The 6,000-nt window shown below is 47.2% G+C and overlaps 1 protein-coding gene across 1 annotated transcript in view; it reads left to right on the top strand.

Annotated features, from left to right (window-relative positions):
- PRKG1 (protein kinase, cGMP-dependent, type I) overlaps positions 1 to 6,000 on the top strand; it is a 517,290-nt gene that overhangs the window by 3,445 nt on the left and 507,845 nt on the right. The gene's annotated exons all lie outside the window — the stretch shown is intronic.

Here is a 6,000-nt window from a genome sequence, read left to right as displayed (position 1 = left end):
GATTTGCGTTGAGGAGAGAGACGCACTTTTTGTAAATGATTCATTAATTTCTGTTTGTTTGGTGAGTTTTTGTTCACTTGTACCTAAACCTGGTGAGTGGTCATACACGAGTTCAATGCTGTCTGATACAGCATCTGGCAGTCGCTTACTGCAATATGATGAAGGAAAAGCAATTTGTCGTTGTTTTTTGTAGCACGGTGAGAGCCATCTGCAACGTGAGTGGATGATACAGCAGTCGAGGCACTTTGCTGATGCCTCGGAAAGCGGTTCCGAGGAACTGATCCCCAGTTGCTAAGCAAAGGCTCCACCATGGCGTGAGTGCTGTAAATGATAAATGATGCAAAAAATAAATGCCGAGGTGTGTTCGGAGCGCTTGGCTGGGACTAACAGCCAGATAAGGACCGTGGTGATTTTCAAAACTGCCTCATTCCTGCGACGAGGTGCTTTTTGAAAACCTGAGGGGTGCTAATCTGTGGGTTTTCAGCATCCAAAAGATGCTTCGTGCTACGTGAATGATCGACATGAGCCATAATCCCCGTCTTTTAAATCGTCTTTGCGGTAAATTCCAGCAACTGCGTTCTTTAATTCAGAGGTGCAATATCTAATGCCAGCTTAATCCTGCTTATTGGGGTCGACAAGCCTTATTCGAACCAACGCCATGCTAAATTACTTTGAAAGCCATTAAACTTTTTGAAACAGCGACTAAATCTTTGCCGGTATTGATGTGCCAGAGCCATGACCAAAAGGCAGTCGTGGCTGTACAAGGAATTATACTTTATGTGTGTGATTATACCCTCAGTTTTGCAAATTTGGTTTGGATCATCCCTTCTCTGTGTTTGGTTTTTTTTTTCCCGGCATCGATTTGTATCTGGCGCGGTGCTATAGAGTCAGTCGTAGCATCGTTTGAGAGAAGCAATGAGTTTCCCCAACCTGCTCCCAATTACTTACCCATCCTTCCTCACTACGCCAGCTAACTTTGTCTGCAACTTCCTAACAGGTTTTCCCCTCTTTTACTTTCTTTTGGGAAGCGTTTGCCACAAGATGGCAGTGGGGTCTAACGTTTCAGGCGAGGTATTGGGGTGTATTGTGGTTTCAGCTTCGGGTCCGGCTCAGGCCAGGACTGACCACGCAGAAGGTAAAAATTGGGCAATCGGGGAGGTCTGTAGTCCAAAACTCAAGGCTGGGCTGCTTGGGTTGCTCCAGCCTAAAGCGAAGGGATCTCCTGCACAACCCTGTGTTTCTCCATCACTTCTCCCTCTACTATAACACAGTTTTGGCTTACAGCTCGCCCGCCGTGGCCGTCTCCACCAGCCCTGGAGCTGGTCCCTTGACGGCTTCACCCACCCTCCAACCACCCCGGGGCTGTGCCCTTCCTCCCCCGGCCCTCTTTCTGGGAACTCAGTTCCCAGCCGGGCGGCTGAGTTGCGTTAATTTAGACATGATCTCATCATCTGCCAGCCGCTAAAGCAATATCGATCCTGCGTTTGGCCTCTATGTGAAAAACAACCCAACTGCTCCCTCCCGGTACCTGTAACCACCGTCCCTTCGAGGCCTTGAGAAATGCTGGAAAATCAGTATTTGCCTTATTTTTTGACGACTGGGGAGAAATGTGTAATCTGCTGCCAAGGTGTAACACTTTGGTTATGTTAAGGACAGCCTTTAAGCGAAGAAAAGGAACCGTTTGGGACCGTAGCTCCTGTAATATTTGATACCGCTGAGCAGCTATGCCTTTAAAAATAGTTTAAACAGGCATTTTTCGCTATCTCGGAGTCCTCTGCGTGTCTGCTATTTCTCTTCAGCAATACTTCTGTAAGAATCGGGATCACTTGCCAAAACTCAGGGGAAGGGTACGGGGGACAGCGGTTATTTTGACATTTAATTACTTCCCTAAAAAAACCCCAAACAACGCCTCTCCTCCCTCATTCACCCATCACTGTCTGTTCCCAGTCCTTGGACGCTTCATCCCTGGGTGATTGACACCTAAGATCGTAAGGATTTTATCAGATTAAATTATATTGGCACAGGAAGAGTTAATGCTGCTCTTGTTGCTTGTAGAGCATCGCTGGCCCAAAGAGAGAGGAGAACACAAAGGTGGGAAGTTTGACCAGGTGTTATTTAACTTGAGGCGAGCTGGAAAATATTGCAAAGGGAGCAAGGGATTGGAATTGGGAGCCCGACTCTTTGCTCGGCAGATCTTCCTCTCTAATTATTTGGATGGAGCGACTTAGTCTGTGGCATGAAGCAGTGAAGGATATTGAGCGAAGTTTGGAGGCAAGCGGGTTCTTGCGCGCCGTAAGAAAAGGTAGAGCACAGGTCATCGGGTCCCTCGAGAGGTCCGAGGTCAGTAAAAGGAGCGGAAGGGTTTTGGAGAGAGAGAGAGAAGCAAATGTTTATGGTTAATCAATTGAAACCATTTCCCTTCTTTTCATTTTTAATGGGCTGAAGCTACCGCTCCCCCTCTCCCCGGGCATTGCGTTCCTTCAGCTCACGGGAGACCTGAAAAACGAGCCTCAACGCGGGGAAATTGCGGTCCTCAAGGGCATCGGATGGCACCTTTCTGCCGGGTACAATGAGGCGTCCGTCTGTCTGTCTGTCTGTCACCAGCAGCCCTGGCGACCGACACTGCCTTTTCCGTCATTATCCATTCGGCACTTCCTCAGGAGTGGAACAGCATCACCGCTACGACAGCACATCAAAAACAGTTAAATTGAGCTTCCACCTCCTAGAAAAATAATATCAAACATATATGTGTCTATATATAAAATATATTTTTTAAAAAGTAGATTATTTTATATGATCCCTGGCCCTTGTGAAAAAGGACAGGCAAGACGGCAGAATTAAAAATTTTCCAGGTGGTTTTTTGGGTTTTTTTTGGGGGTTTTTTTGTTTTTTTTTCTTTAATGAAAACTTGAAATATTTGGCTTCACTATTTATTGCTGGGTTTTGCCGACAAGGCCGTGACGTGACATGCCCCAACCTGGCTGCCACCATCACAGCTAAAGGTTCGTGCGTCACCTACTGGGTCTCAGCCCCCTGGTACCCATGCCGTGCCGTGCGGGAGGTGACTACGTGGTCCCCAAGGTGTGGGGGGGGGCGCAGGATGAGGTCCTGGCGGTCTCAGAGCTGTTCCCAGCGGCGTCATCGCAAATTCTTCCTTCTTCTGCCTATTTTTAAACGCCTCAAGTCATGAGGCTGTCGGTGCCTCCCTTGGGGGAGCTAAACCACAGGCAGAGGGATTTTTCAGGCAGCTGCCAGATTGCCGCGTAACCCACCTTCTGCCTGCCCGCATCTTGCCGGCTTTGGGTACAAATCCCCAAAAAACGGGATTATGTCTAAGCTTCAAACCGATAGCTGCGCTCCCAGGCAAGGTGATGATAAACTGCTTTTCTCTCTCGGATTCGCTGCTACGAAGTTCATTTAAAAAATAATAATAATAAATATATATATAAAAAGGGTGATGAGAGCTGGGAAACGCGTTGTGTGATTTTCCCACAGCAGCTTGTGGACGTCGCTTGGTTTGGAGGAGAAAAAGTTGGTCCTGTGTCTCACTTAACTCCACATTTTTAAAAGCAGCATGTAGATGTGGGCATATATGGTATTGTAAACTGCTTGGCCACAGTCGCTCTTTATTTGGCTGCTTTTTAGTCACAGCAAGTGTCATTTTTTTTTTGTTAGAACTGTACCATGGGAAAGGTAATTCTCTAGCAAAAATACCACCACCACCACCCCCCTACCCTGGGGCGGTGAAGTGTTAATGAGATAGAGTAAAATGAGATAGAAAGGACTGAAATAAGACTGCGAGTCCCTCTTTGCAGCTTTACTAATGAGAAACTTTGGGGAGGGGGGAAAAAGCCTTCCCGAGATATCCACTTGGTTGCCTGTGGAGTTGATGCAGATCCTGGAAAATATCTACCAGAGCTTGGCAAAGGGACTTCTTAAAGAGCTTTACCCTCTGCTGTGACCTCCCGGCTGGAAAAGATGAGGACTGCTTTTTTTTTTTTTTTAATTTTTTTAAATGTTTTTTTTAATAGGGTTTTTCTACATTTTGCTCATGGATGTTCTTTGAGCATATTTCTTCTATTAGTAATAAAACCCCGTAGTCACACACGAGGCATGTGCACACCAAGGAGATCCTTAAAAAAGCCATAGGGAGGGAGGGAGGGAGGGAGGCTGAGCTCAGGACCGCGCGGGCGGGAGCCGGACTGAGGATGCTCCAGACCCAACCACGGGGATGTACAAACACAGACGGCGATGCTTATATTTTTTGGATCAAATTGACATTCGGGGCAAAGCTGAAGCTTTGTGCGAGATACTACAAGAAATGGAGGGAACAACCTCTCCGGTAGTGCAACCAAAGCTGTGTCCAGAGGGTCTCGAGAGGTGGAAAGAGCAGGTGGTGGTCACGTATCTGAGTAAGAAAGGGGCTTTGCGAGGCAGCACCCAAATCTGTCCCGCCGATGCTGTGGCTTGTGGGGTCTCCATCCTCAGGGGCTGCCCCAACTGGCCAGGACACAGCCCTGAGCAACCTGCAGTGTTGGCCATGCCGGGAGTGGGCCAGATACCCTCCAAACGAAATCCTTCTGAGATGCCGGTGGCTTAGTGCTCCCGAGCGATGAGGTCTTTGAGATCAGATCTGCCAGGAAGGTGGCTGTGGCAAGAGGGTCGCCCAGGGAGGGACAATCCTGGATCTGGCAGAGGCTGGCGTGACATCCAACTGAGCCTATGAGTTGGTCCCCTGTCCCCGCTCCGCTGCCTCCACTGGCTTCAGTTTTGGTGGCTGCTCCACGATTCCATTAATGAGATCTGCTCCGTTATCAAATGGCTTCCTCTCTGCCCAGGTGGAAGTTTGGAGAAATCCCCGCAAACTCGCGTCCAGGGAAAACGTTTCACTGTAGCACCAATGAACTGATGTAAACAATGTCGGGGCTAAATGAAAATGCCCGTTTAAATCCTTCTCTGCTGTTGACCTAACTGATAAAGACACCTCTCTGGGGTTTTTTTTGGGGAGGGGGACGACTGCCTGCTCTCCCCAGGGCTTGGAATATACCAAGCAGAGCTTTAATAGAGGCACGTTATGGAGAGCACACACTGGTATAGCAGCAGGCGAGGGCGACATTGAAGTCTTCCTGACCTGCAGTGATGTACGATTTGGGTTAGATTTTGGGTAGAAAAAGAGAAGCTGAAGGTGTAACTAAGGAAAATGTTTTCGTTTACATTTTGCTCTTTGTTGGAAGTTTCTATAGAGACCTCCAAGACAAAAACCACCACCAGGATTTTAAGTGACCAATTCTAAAGTCTAAATTCTGCTTTTAAGAAAATAAACAGTTCTGTTGAGTTGTTTGTAACAAGGGATCAGGCCCTAAATCTTGTAATTCCACTTTCTGTTTACGTAGCTGCGTGCGATATCGTCAGTATTTAATTTCTTTAAACTCTTTAATGCTTTGTATGCTGAGGATTGGCCCGAGAGCCGTGCTCTGTATTGTTTATCCTGCTGTGTATGAAAGTGGGAGGGATAACTGGGGATAATTTCTCGAGCAGCTAATCTGCTGAGATCCCAGACAAATATACCCAGATTCCCTGAGTGGCTTAATGTGCGTGCCAAAATTTGGGTGTATGGTAGATGTCTTTGGCGTAATTATTAAGCCAAAACAGCAACTTTGGTAACTGGAATCAATGGGTGTAGCAGGAAGGGGTCCCTTAAGAAACGTGTCCTGAAGGGTGGCTTCCAGCTGGGCTGGTTTTAATGGTTTGAAGGCACGTCAGAAGGGACTACGGTGCAGAGAAAGCTGCGAGGAGAAATATTATGCTTTGAATAAGGCTGGCGGGGAGTTACTTAACGACTTAAAAATTTATCTTAAAAAAAAAAAAAAAGCTAGAAGGAGTAAATACATCAATGTCCCCTCTTGCTAAAGTCCATGGTTTTCGTGCAAATTGAAAGAAAATAAATCTCTGCAGCGGGAAGACCCTTGGGGAAATACGGCAAGCACGGAAAAGTTAGAT

Source organism: Charadrius vociferus, unplaced genomic scaffold (genome assembly GCF_000708025.1).
Source record: "Charadrius vociferus isolate BGI_N301 unplaced genomic scaffold, ASM70802v2 scaffold390, whole genome shotgun sequence".
Taxonomy (NCBI): domain Eukaryota; kingdom Metazoa; phylum Chordata; class Aves; order Charadriiformes; family Charadriidae; genus Charadrius; species Charadrius vociferus.
The sequence above is the reverse complement of the archived record's forward strand: the minus strand, read 5'-3'. Positions and strand labels throughout refer to the sequence as shown.